This window comes from Rhipicephalus sanguineus, chromosome 7 (genome assembly GCF_013339695.2).
Source record: "Rhipicephalus sanguineus isolate Rsan-2018 chromosome 7, BIME_Rsan_1.4, whole genome shotgun sequence".
Lineage (NCBI taxonomy): Eukaryota > Metazoa > Arthropoda > Arachnida > Ixodida > Ixodidae > Rhipicephalus > Rhipicephalus sanguineus.
The window spans coordinates 120,976,397-120,990,369 of record NC_051182.1 but is presented as its reverse complement, the minus strand read 5'-3'; the positions used below and the strand labels follow the sequence as shown (position 1 = coordinate 120,990,369).

At 45.4% G+C, this 13,973-nt stretch overlaps 1 long non-coding RNA gene across 1 annotated transcript; it reads left to right on the top strand.

Moving 5' to 3' along the window:
- The first annotated feature begins 4,614 nt into the window (after positions 1 to 4,614).
- On the top strand, positions 4,615 to 13,665 carry LOC119400875 (uncharacterized). Its single transcript, XR_007416745.1, has 3 exons — positions 4,615 to 4,665; positions 9,998 to 10,149; positions 13,581 to 13,665. It is a non-coding gene; the product is annotated as an uncharacterized LOC119400875 (long non-coding RNA).
- The last annotated feature ends 308 nt before the right edge of the window (positions 13,666 to 13,973 follow it).

Sequence of the window (13,973 nt, the reverse complement as noted above, 5' to 3'; positions counted from 1 at the left end):
CCCGAGAAGAGATGTCGCTGCGCTCAAGGGCTATCCGGCTATGAAGGCGGTATTTATTCACTATAACACGAATTTGAGCCCGTCTGCAGCGCTAGATAGACTTTTTTTTCTTTCGCGAGTCTCGTGCTGAGGCCGAATCGACGCTGTATAGAAGACAGCCTGCTTCAGAAGCTCACACAGCAACCTACACAGCAAAGCCGATCATATGTGCAAAGTAAATTTTTACTTTTTCTCAATTCACTGGTGTTCATAAGTAATTCGACTGATTTCCTTAAACTATGCTATTTCTAGCATAGCTCATTTAGTTGTCACCAAGCATGTCGATTTCGGTGCCCAATGCTTGTTACTGTTGCTGTGAAATATTGCACTTTGTTATTGCGATTGATATTTGTAATTATACCATTATTACTAAATATGTACTATATAAGCCGCTCCCCCCCCCCCCCTGTGATGTCTTAATGGCGCTGAGGGTGCTGTAATAAACAAATAAACTAAAAGTTTCAATGCACTGCAACTTTACACCATTATGCTGCACTTATAAATGTCTTTGCGGAGGAAGGGCATCTTTGAAATAAAAAGAAGTATTCCAGTATCTGTATCGCTGTAGCTGTATTCGGGAATACTTTTTTCGCCTTATTATAAAAGTATCTCCGAAATATTCCGTTACGCTAAAGGCAAATGTATCTCAGTATCTGTATTTTAGGCTTCCGGTCCATGTATTTCGATATCTGTATTCCGGCATACTTTTCCGAGTATATCTGCCCAACCCTGCTTTCATGACGAAAACGGTAGCTAACGGTCGCTTCATCCGCGCGCGCTCGAAGGGCCATCCAGCTCCCCCTAGTGGAGATCAGTGAATACTCCGCGCCTGACTGCACAGCTACAGCGCAGCGAGAAGCAACCGACCGGAACTATGCTTCATCTGCAGCAGCCGTCAGCAGCGCCAAGCTAAGCGGAAAGAAAACCACACAATATTGAAGCGAGCTTACGCACTGCACAGGGCGGGAGATCTCGAACGGCGGTGCCCTCTCTCTCGGAATAAAGCCAGTTGAGAGGGATTGCTATGGAATATATAGCAATCGCTATATCCCCGGTCCTACTTTAGCTTTTCTAAACATTTTTTCGACTATTTATTACTGGGAGCCGTCCGACTCCTTCCAAGGTGTTTTTCACGACAAACGGGATGGTTGGTTCATGACCCCTATAGGAAAACTTCTGGCAGACCTCATGGGGGGGGGGGGGGGGGGGGGTATGGAGGGTAGCAGTTTCATTTGAAGTTCTCTTCAAGCCGAATTGGTGAAAGGCGGTTCCTCTTGTACTCAAGTTTCTTGACATTGTTTCCATGGGCTGCACCCTGAAGGTATCTATATTTCGGTCATACCGCACCTTCGGCTTCACTTATCCGAAATCCAGGTACCGTTGCACTACCTAAGAAAGTAGCTGATTAGGCTAGTTGATTATTCAAGCTGAAGATAAACAACACGAAAAAATATGACCAAGAGAGAGAGAAAAAAACTTTATTAGCAAGTGTGTTTGGACCCCCCGGGTCCCTGGACCACTGCGCGGTCCTACGCCTCGTCTACACGGTCATGCCTCTCACTACGATGACATCGGTAGCCCGAGTCACCGCAGCAAGCTGCAACGCCGGGTCCCCAGACGAGAGCAGGACCTCCCAGTCCTCCCAGCTGGAGATGGCAGGCTTTTCCTGCGGGGGAGGATCAGCAGGGCAGCCGAAAAGAATATGGGAAAGGGTGGCGTGAGGTTCGCCACACAGGGAACATTCAGGGGAAGTGCCACAGTAGTGGGACAGCACCAAAGCAAACACAGGGCATGGTGTTTGCTTTTCGTTGGCCATATTTTAGATGTGAAGCATCTCTTGCTCGGGGATATGTCCCGCGGTGGGCTAGTCCGCAGTCAGGCGAACCGGCCAAGCGGGTTCCCTCTGTGCTGCCGTCCGCTGGAGAGTCGGCGGGGGAGCAGGAGGGCGGCGCGGTGTGCTTCCAGGGGGCGGGGACGTCTGAAGCGGGGGTGACTCGCGGCTGCTTGTCTCACTCTCCTGCTGTGGGGGTGCGAACGGGTTTTAAAGACGATAGTCTTTCTTGGGGAACCTAAACGCAGAAATTTTGGTCTGTCACGCGATTCAGCCACCCGGCCAGAGTTGAACCACTTTCCGAACGCCCAGCCATCTTGAACTGGTGGCTAGGTTCATACTTGTGTACACTGTCGATCAAAAAGCAAACATTGCGCATATCTGAGGCGCAACGTCACTAGGTGGCGTGTTCCTTTCATATAAAATACATAGATATGTAATTCTAAAGACCCTAGTTTCTTAAGCTGCGCTGAAAATGCGGCTGCGCTGAAAATGCCACGCTATGCACGCCGACGAAAGCCCTCTGCCTCGGAGAAAGGAAAGAACCTCCTCCGTGCACTCTGCACAACATGGCCTCCGTTATGGCGGGTGCGCAACCGCCGCGCGCCCGCTATCTCGGAGGCCCATATATCAGATGGCGCGCATATCTCACGCAGGGCTAATTTATCGTCTTTCGGCGACATTTGCAGCGAAGCACGCAGATACGCGGCCAATTTTCTGTCCTGCTGTGTACAGCATTCCTCCCGGTGGCTGCTGCTTGCCGGCTCCAGAAGCGGGTTTTGAGGAGAGGGTTTCTGGCTCTCTGGGTGCCTTTGCACCGAGGCTGGCGGCGAGATGGCCGCGGTTGTCTGGCGGCCCGACTTTCCTGACAGGAATGAAGGAGGGGTAGTGGGGAGTGCTGTCATGGCGCTCGCCCGACCCTTCCTGGCTTTGCCTGGCTGTGGTGCGTTCTTCGGGGTGGTCAGAGCCCTAGCGGCCTTTCGGGTGCATGTGCGGTACGCGTGCGCAACTATCCTCCTTCCCTCTCTCCAACAGCTGCGCCTTACTCTCCCCACTTCTCTACCAGCCCCTGCTTGCGCTTCCCCTGCCTTCTCGCTTCTGCTCTCGCGGCGCAAGCGCTACTCTCCTCCTCCTAGCGGGTAGAACGCAGCGCGAATTTCAAGATACATCCCCTGCACCGCTGAAGTGAACCTCACGGTTCACTTCAGCGACCACAAAGCTATCCTCATCAAAGCAAATGCACACCTCAAGTACTACACGCTGCTCAATAAAGACCTTCGTTAACCGTTTCACATTCGTCTACAACGTTAATAACACCGTTAATACAACGTTAATGACACCGTTAATAACGATCCGAGGTCGGTAGCATTCCAGAGGTTGGTAACATGCCCAAAGAACGCCAACGGAACGCGATCGTGCAAGTGTTCTAGCTTCGCACCGCCTCATGATCCCCTTTAGCGGGAGATGGTGTAATTTTTTTCGCGTTGTTTATCTTCGCAGTGACACTGCCCCTGTACTATGGGTTATTACGCGTGGCAATATCTAGCCGCTTACGTCAGGAAGCACTCGTGGTCGCCTCCTTAAATTGGTATAAAACAAATTTGGCATAGGGGAACATGCGTGTATGACCAACATGATTGACGGCTCATGAAAAGAAAAAAAGTCACACGGGTGCTCTTATGCTTTTGCCTAGAACGACTCAAATACGAAGCCCATCTTCTTTCAAAATCCACGTTCTTACTCTTCGCTGTTGATTGCGTTCTAACATTATAAATATTATAAGACACTTTTGTCACATTATAAATATTATAAGAAATTTTGGCTGCGTTAGACAAGCTAAAGAAACGGCATTTTACAGACTGCGATTTTAACGTCACGGCAAAACGCTGACAAACGATCTGCAGCGGCCCCTTGAAGCAACCATGTGGGACTGATTGCAAACAAATGCATTATATCAACATTTGCCTAACATCTGTTGTGGTGGATAGTGCACGTCTAACGAATGTTGCGGTTGTAGTGTTATCTATCCGCTTGATATCACTGTGTAGTAAACTTCGCATATGTGTTCCTATAAACTAGTAACATATAGCCTAGCGTCGCATGACACCCCAGGAATAAACCACGGAATGCTGCACTCAAGAAAAGTGACGTCAGTGCTGTAACATCAATGGCGACGTTATGTCGGATCATAAGTTAGTCCCTACATGCCGGTGTAGTCGAGGTGACTGGCAAGTCTACGATATGCCAGAACTACTGAATTTTCACAAGGGCGTCTATCCACGTCGTAAGACTTGGATCAAGGCCAGGAAGTGCGAAAAGGCAGCGAATTGCCCAGTGCTTTTTTTCCCAGGATTGCCCAGGATTTTTTTCCCTTTGACCGCTTCGCCGGAAAAGCATTATCAATTCAAAGCAGCGATTGGTTGAACCGGGAGCGCGGTTCAAAGCGGCCCTTTTTAAGGTGCATCGTTATAGGCCCATTTGGATCAGACATTATGAATTCTCCGATCGCTGACCTGTAGGCGACACTTCTTGGGCACAGATTACGCGCTGTAAACACTCCTGGGTTATTGGCAGACTCATAAAAACATATTCGTAAAACCCGGGTCTCAAACGACGCTAGATTTTTGTATGTGTTTAATAGATACAGCAATGTGAATAAGCTTTCGTTATTTTGCAGATACTCCAGCCCGGTCCTGAACCAGGCAGCGAGTTTTAATTCTCCTTTTCTTTTTTTCTACTTACAGATACCAAGACGGCAGTTCAAATGCAAAGCTAACATGACCGATCTTTATGACGTAAGCACTGGTTATATTCATTTAAAAAAATGCATATCAATATATTGCATCCAAACCCGCGTAAAACATCATAGTTAGAAAAACCTTAGAATTAACAAGATTTGAACAGTTAATAATTTACTGTGCTCGCAAGAGGAGAAAAAACATACGAAAACCATGATATAATTGTAACAGATATCGTAGAGCTGGCCTTCGGAAATTTCAATCAGCCGCGGTTCTTTAAAGTATTCTTAAATGTAAACACAAAGGGGCTCAAGCATTCGCCTTCCATCGACATGCAGCCACAACGGCCGCGATTCGATCCCGCTACCTGCGGAGCTAGCAGTCAAGCCCCAAGGTGTTTTTTTGTTAAAACGATAATAAGTTACTTGTTAGGCGCAAAGCTTGCACTACAGTGCATAGAGATAATCAGGCGTATTATCGCAGTCTGGTGAGAGCTGCATGAGGAGGATGAAACTATTCTGGTCAAGAAAAATATTTAGCACAGCTCGCACTAAATCGGGCAAACCTCGGTCACATCCATCTAAATATGGCCGCCGCGGCCGGAATTCAATCGCGTGACCTTCGGGTTAACAGTCGAGACCACCGTGGTGGCATGGCAGGCTGGTCGGAGGAGGAGGTGCTAACCATTGATCAACAGTGCACCGAACCCCGGAGGTCGCTGTACCTGGTTTCCCCCGCGCGGGCTTGGCAACGTAGCCTGTTGTCCCGCCACGACATCAGTATAGGTCGAGCGCTGCAAAATGACCCAGAACGTGGAGGATGTCGCAGCATGATTGATGCAGGTGGACGGCTTAGGACTGGTGGCTTGCCAAGTACTCGGTCTATCAACTCGCCTATCACTCACCATGACATGGTCTATGAGAATTTCGACACAAGCTAGGCAGGCCTACATGTCGATCGGCATACTCGCTGTGTAGGTCAACTGACTCACCACAACGGCAGCAAAATGGTCAGTGGCCGAAAGAATGCGACACACCGTAACCCGGTGACTACGATATTTACTGGGTCGTCGGCTGTACGCATGAGCGTAAAAAACAGCAGGCAAGCGGCGAAGCAATGCTTAATGCTTTCGCTTACGTTAGAAGAGACGCCTCAGCCGGGGACGCCGACAACGGTTCTACAGAATAGCGCGATTTGAAAGTCATCGCGCAAGCGTCCACCAGCTCAGCGGCCAAGAATCCTATCTTCCCGTTTCAAAACAGTGAAAATCGAGAGTTTGAATTCTTTTTCCCCTCTTTGGCTGCATCATGCTACAACAGGGACACGCTCGGCGACCTAGCCACCCTTTCTCTCTGTATTAGGCTTTATATTTATCGTGATCAAGCGTCGACGGGCTTGGCTCTTAACTTCACGCGTGATAACAAAGTTGAAACTTCTGAAAGACCAATTCATGGTAATACAGAAAAATACGGTGTGCGTAATACCATCACCACATTTTGCCTGAAGCAAAAAAATAAATCGTGTTACTATGAGGCGAGTGAGCTCAGCTTAAGGGACAACAGAAAGAGTGAGGGAAGCTTGACTCATGCCTTTCGCTCCTCGAAAGAGGATTATCGGCCATGGAGCTGCTGTATTTCTTGGTGGATACTCGCGCGATAACCTTAATATCACGCTAAACTGTACCGGCTCTAGGAGCTCCTCGTGGTCGACATCGGTTACAGCAGTTACATGGAGTTGAGAAGGCACTGTCATACATTTTAACAACGTTTCAAGCCCAATACTGAGCACGAGCACCATGAATTCCCTGAGGGTCGGCAATTCCTTGATAGTCGCAACTTGTTTGTAATTTCCCAGCCAGTCTTCAACTTCTTTGAAATCATCGCCATCAAATATATTTGAGCTTCACAAGGCGTTTAATATCAACGAAGCAGATGAAGTCGAGGGGCGCGCAGCGCTTGCTGCCATTGTCCTCCTTACCATATTTCCGGAGCGTTCTGGAAGAGTTCCAAATTCACAAGGTAGGCCTAATTGCAGCCGGCTAAGCAAAAGTCAGCTGAATTTTTCGAGACATCACTATTGATGTGGGGATCATTTCTGCTGGTCAAATTACATGCATATAGCCCAAGCCCACACCTCCATCCAAAATATAACGTTAGAGAGTGATAGCACTGCACAGAAATCGTTATCTTGCGGCACATCAGAACGTTAGGTTGATACTTCCTCCGACAGCATGGCTTGCTTGCTTGCTTGACCCCTAATTCTCGGCTCTTACCCACTACGGGAGATTGGCCCTGAAACTGGCGGTTAATGTAAGTGGGAAAATTTAGAATTTAGGCGCAGGAAAAGGAACTAATCGGCTGTCTGTGGTCTGTATAAAAACTGAAGAATTATTAGTTTATGCATAAAAAAATCTGGAATAGGCCAACAATATAGAATAAAATGAATTCGCGCGAGGAAGTTCGATGTACCAAATTTTGTTTGGGAATAATTAACAACCAATTCATCTTGTGTCCCTAAGCCATTCCCACACGGCTAAGCAAACGTTGCTGTTGCTTCATCGCGTCCTTTACTTCCATGTGCTCATGTCTCTTCAATATCGGCATATGCAAGCCGACCAGCAATGATACCGCGTAACACAAAGTGATCTGATTCTCATGGCAGTATAAAACAAGCTGCCATGAAATTTTTCAGAAGCACTCCGCATAGCAATGCATTGCCCTGGGTTCAATAAATGAGAGAAGTTATTGCGTTCTTCGATGCGAAACAATGTATCATTTGCATTTACACGTTTAGGATTTTGACTTCTGCTTTTTTTTATGGTGCTCCATACAACTGTGAACCTTCCGCCGTTACATAGTACACATCTGTAGTTTGGATTAGGACGTCCATATCTGATTTTCTTCTCACTGAAAGCGTCCGGAACAATGTATATGCATTCTCCAGCACGCTATTTGTCGTTATTTTGTCATTGTCCTGCGATCTCCGATGTGCCAAAACTCTTTCCTTTGAGCACCAAGTGCTTTGTATCAGACTTACTGATCTACTATACGGTAGTTCGTAGCGCTATACATTACCAAAGGCTACACGCTCATGCACACTCGTTGCGGGCCGCAATGATATGCAAGATAAAATTAGGCGCTTTCCCACTATAACGTTATACAGTATTGCAAACTGATTAAGATCACGAACAAAAACGTCATAGACGGGAAAGGTAAGGCTTATCTATAACAAAGTACAAATAAATGGTCCTTGGCTTAGGATGATAGTCCTCAAAATACCGAAGAGCTAAAAAAACTAACAACAATAATCAGCGCAGTGTTCTCGACGACGGCACCCACAACTCTTGTAAATGCTAACGCGCGAAGTCTTGTTCATAAAGAAGAGCACTTTGAAGCTGTTTTATTGGCTTTAAAATCTGATGTTGTCACTGTGAGTGAAACGTGGTTAGATTCAATCATATACGGCCATGAAATTCTGCCACCGAATTACACAATTGTCCCCAAAAATTTGGACACTAGAGGCGGAGGAGTAGCGATTGCTTTGCGGCAGGGAATCGCTTACACGGTTATGCCGGGGTGAATAATGTCGAAGGAATCTAGTGTAAGCTTCACCTAAACGACGGTTCCGTCTACGTTGGCGTCGTAAACGGGCCTCCGAATGTCGATGTAACGTAGCTAGTCCTCTCCTGGATTGCATGAACTCGTACACGTCTGTTGGCAAGATTATCACGGCGGGAGACTTAAAACTACCTGGTGTAATTTAGGTCTTCACTGAGTCGAGATTCTCCATCGAACACTATAGTAATCGATTTCTTGTTTACAATCAGTCTCACTCAGCTTGTTTGTCAGCCTCCACCGATGCAAGGAGAATCGCACTCAGTGTTCTAGCTCCGCTCTTGTTTCGATTATTCATAGATGACATAGTTGAAAAAGTAAACGTCAAAATTAGATTATGTGCAGACGACTGCGTGATTTATCGCGAAATTAAATCAAGTCGCCCTTAACAATTTTCTACACAATTTTACCGGGTGGTTCAGAGCCTGGCAGATGGTAGGTAATTCTGAAAAAAACAGTCGATATGACAATAAGCAGAAAGAAAAGCAAACCTCTTTACATACTCCTTTTATGGTGTAACCCTTCACACAGTGACTCACTACAAATATTTACGGTTTTGATATCCCTTGATCTCGAGTGAACTGCACATGTGTATCCGGTGATGAAAAAGGCAATTAACACGTTGTTTTTCCCAAAATGGGCGCTACGTTACGCTACCACAGAAAAGAAGGGCTTGTCTTATATTACCTCTATAAAAGCGGTGATGGAATATGCAAACATAGTGTGGTTTTCTTCAACAAATAGCAACATATCTATGCTCCAGAATGTACAGCGCAGGGCGGTAAAATTAATTTTAGCTGCTTCAACCGAACCGATTCTTCTACCGAGCTTTAGCACGAAGCAGAGCTATTCACACTCCGTGACACAGAAAAAATGCATCTGTTGAAGTTTTTTTTCACAGGTTGTTGTATTGCCACTTTAAAACTAATGCCTCAGCCTTCGCTGCTTTTAAAGAAAAATGGAAAGCGCGCCCAAAACACGACCTAATGTTGAAACAACACTTGTGTAATACCAACATTCTCCGTTCTTCATATTTTCCTCAGATAATAAGAGAATAGAATGCGCTTGATCGAACTACTGTTGAACAGCCAACACTAGAAATGTTATTAAAAGTATCGAAAATGGCATGTCGGTACTCACAAGTTCGTAGTGCAAACTACTTGCGTAAGGGTGAAAGCAATTAAATTCTCAAGCGTTTTTTCTTCATTCTCTTTATTGGTTATGTAAAGGTAGTATCATCCTTGTATATTGCATGCATTATTGATCCCCATGTTCCTGACACTTGCGCGTGACGATGCTCTCGTGTGCTTTGTTATTCTTGTGTACTCTTCTTTGCATGAGCATTGGTTGACCTTCTTTGTATTGTGTTTGTATTTTTGCCCCTCATGTAATAGCCTCATGGAGGGTTGACAGCATTCGGTAAATCATCTTGTGCGTGAGCGAAAAATCGTGAAAGATGCAAATGAAATAAATAATAAAAATTATCTTGTTCGATTCACAACAGCAATGTTCACGCGTTATAGACCACGTTCGCTCGTCAGCAGTGTTTACACGTTAACGACAATGTTCGCACAAAAGAAATGCCGCGCTTTACAAAAGAGTCATCAAGTTTATCGCACAACTGTCATTCTGCACTTTTCCGAACTTTAACACAGCTTTGACTGCAGGTTCTCTTAAACGGAGTGTAGTGCTCTATATCGTAAAACGCTTAGGTGGTTTGTTCAATTAATGTTTGCAATTGTGGCCGAATATTCAAAAAAGTAACATTTTTTCAGCTGCTGAACACGACTGATTGGATATGGATACATAGGGCATCCCAGGAAGCGATCAGTTATGACGCAAGATGGAAATGCCTGAGCTACCAACCGTTCAACTTAACTAACACTAGCGTCATCTTATACTACGATATGTACAGCTACGATTCAGCGTAAGTAATTTATTTATTTATTTAACAATACTGTAGGCATTTGTACAGGCCCATACAGGAAGTGGTTAGAATATGTACACTTGAGCATGGGAATAGTAAAACTGTATGAACGAGAACGTTGGATAACAAAGAAAAAATAAAACGAAGCTTAGCAAGTAACCATTCTAGCAATCAACATAAGAAACGTTGCTGCATTTGTCATACAATGTAAATAGGGTTCTAACATGATATAGTCAATAAATATCACTCTGCAGAATATTGCGAAAAAATCATCACATCTCGAGAAGCACCATACAATTACACAAGTTCCTGCAAACATTTATATTTCAATATAATATTTCCGGTGTATAATATGTACATGATCCTTTCCCTTTATCACATCTGGTTTTTTGGGAAGAAAAACCCCGTGAAGCTTCTTCTTTTTGTCCGGCTTTGGCGAAGTGTCGCAAGGACGTCCAACCCAGGCCAGCCTTCGTCTCATGGGCAACGAACAAGCTTCAGGTGGCAAACGCGGAAAGGGCGCCCAGCTATTGCCTCCGCCATGTTCGGCATTTACCACTGCGTCAGTTGTCTTCTCTTTTGCCGTGCTACATCCTAATCCACCGTGACCAGCCGGGCTCGTGCTAGTTCCTTGGAGTCCATGCTATTGCTTCAATGATGGTGGTACCTTACTCTTAGATATTCGTCCTACATGCTAAAAAAAATTCGCACAGCTTGCACAACTTGTGGAAGGCTTAAACCAATGCCAGAGCTATTTTTCGGAATCCCGATTTGAAGCTGCCATCCCAATCCCGTGTCCCTGCCCCGCTTAAACGACATGTATTTGGCGGAAACATTTCAGTGACTTGTGATGGGCGATTTTTTGGCGGGAACACGTCATGTGACTAGTGTTGCGTATTGTGGCGTGAAGGTGTCACGTGACTAGCGTTACCTGATTTTTGCGCAGAGATCTCACGTGGCTAGTGTTACGTTAATTTGGCGGGAGCATGTCACGTGACTAGTGGTACGTGATAGTACGTCACGTTCCGCTCCTCTTTCTTGTTTCTTCTTTCTCTCTCTCCCATTATTTCTCGCTTCCTCTTTATACCTTTTTTTCTCTCTCTATTTCTTTCATACTTTAATTGTTTGTTTTCCTCTACTTCTTTCTGCTTTTGTCTTTATCTCTATTTTTTCTATGATTTTATGTATCTTTCTTTCTCTTTCTCTCTATTTAGTTCTTTCTCTGTATTTCTCTCTTTTTTTCTCTTTCTTCCCTTTGTTACTCTTCATGCCGTTCTTTTTCTTTCTATCTTTTTGTTTCTCTCTCGCTCTCCTTGACCTCCTTTATGCTCGTTCTCTCCCCCATTCGAGCTATTGCATCCCACACCAGACAAGTCGGCGCAGCGGGAGAGCGCGCGTCTGGTGCAGGCGCTCGGGGAGCGAATATGAAAATGAAGAGGTCGGAGCGAGCGCGCCGGCATGATGTTGATAAACAAAGCTCCTTGCTGGGCTATTTCCTTCATAATCTTCAATGCTTAATAGCACGAAATCAAACAAGACACAGAAGGAACACAGATATGTAGGAAAGGCGCCTGTCCTGTGCAGGACACAGGACACGCCAGGACAGCGCCTGTCATGTGCATCCGTGTTCCTTCTTCGAAGGCCTCCAGTGGATGCCTAGAACGATAAAACACTTCCGACAGCCCATAATGGTGCGCATTTGGCCTGGAAGCAACACTCGCTCTACAAGTCTAGTCATCGCCATTACACTATTGCAACAAAGGACGGCACCGCCGAAAGCAGAGGGATGGTGTTAATTTTGTCGCGAAATATTGCTATATCGTTCATTCGTTGTGATTTTGACTGCTTTTACGAGCTAATATAAACCGAAATAAAATGTTCCAATCTGGAAGAGCCAAATCAAATTTTACTCTTGAACACTGAGGATTGTGGGCTACGTATATCTTTGCCGAAATTTAGATTTGAGGTATTTTAGTGACATGAGGACAATGACAACATATTGTTGGAGCAGGCAAAACCATACTGTCAGCAGCGAAAAACTGAGTTTTTCTCAGTTTCATTTAAATTGGATTTGGCTCTATTAGAAAAAAAAACTCCAATAATGGCGACCGAGGACACCTGATGTTACATTAAGAGAACTTTGAGCAGATCTATAGGGTGGGCTATTTGTTGTTCATTTATCTTCAAACGTGCGCTAAGTGAACTCACACGGACACAGCCCAGAACTAAAAAAAATAGACGGCACACAACGTCGACCGCAATAGGCGCTCGACGTCGCGTGTCCTGTATCTTTTCGTTCGGGGACAAACGGCAGGCCAGCCATTTTCATGTTTGCAGTCGTTGCGAAACTTGTTTGCTTTCAGTCTCGACCAAATGGGAAGGGAAGGGGGAGGGAAGGGGGAAAACATTGCCTCCCCCACCTAAGAGGAAATCCTCCGTGCGCCTATGCCCTCGAAGGTGCGCCTCTCACATGCGTATTTTGTTTGCGCCGTTTTCGAAGAATTCACCCTCTCTCAATTGTGGACTTGTCGGCAATCAGCTTTTCCCGATACGAAAAATTGGGCTTTTACGGAGGTTATAGAGATGCCTTGTTATTTCAAGTTGCCACAATTCATTGTTGCTTGGGTATGAATGCGTGACCGCGTTATTGCCTCCAGAAAGTGAAGTGTTACGCTGCTGAGCACGCGGATGACAGTCTAACTCCCGGCATGGAGGACGGAAACAGGAGGAAGCACTGCGCAATGCAATAAAAATAAAAAAAGAAAGAATAAAGGAACGAAAGAAAGAAAGGAAAGTAGTGCATTCATCACGCACTCGCGAAGCTCCGGTTCTCCCTTTTCCCGAAGGGCAAGGGCTACAGAATATTTCATCACAACTCGCGATGCGCTAACAAAAATTTAAATACCTATAAGTTCGTAGACCATAAAATTATGTCGAGGCGAGGGAACCAGTGCAGCACATCTTCGACTGCAACGTAAGTGAAATATCTACAGCTGCTGGAGCCGCGAACCACACATTGCCAACTAATGTATTCATTGTATTCTTTCCTGGAGATAATAGCAAACGCTTCTACAACAACAAGATAGGGTTCTCGATGCCTTCCGCTTTTTATTTCATTGAAGGAGGATCGTCGATACCACTTCGGCGTATAAATTGAAACCTCTTTGCTGCTATTCGCAACTTACGCACTACGCTTTCACCGTTGGTAAGCGGGAGAGGCTTGGAAATGTTGCAAGGCATTTCGTGCTGTTTTCGCGAGTTAATGTGAGTGTGGGTACACGTATGTGTCCATTTCCGTGCTTCCATTCAAACGCTTATCTCCGCAACTGTATGATATCCGGAAAGGCTCTCTTACAAACTTTTCAAAATGCTCTTTGTTGATTTTCTTACAGTACAGCGGTTAAATATATACGCTAATTACGCCTTTCCAGGAATGTAGAAATGGTGCACGCTAATTTGTCATACGAAGGCAAGCCGACCATGACTGAGCACTGGAGGATATACACTCGAGGAAGTTATACCTTGAGCTGTAAGTGAAATATCTACTGCTGCTATTCCTGCAAGCGTTTTTTTCACGCCTTGAAAACGTATAATGGATGAGCATAAACTTTTGCATTCAATCACAAACGCTCAATACCACATTGATTGCTCAGCTACGCATTATCAGTCATCACACTTCTCCAATTACCGTACATTTCATCACTGAATAACACTTAATCGCGCTCAATATCCTCATTAAATCACAAGACTACCCTTGCTCTATGTGTGCTTTATTGTAAGCATAGATTTGGGCCGAGTAGATGGCTTGGCTGCGTCGCATAAGC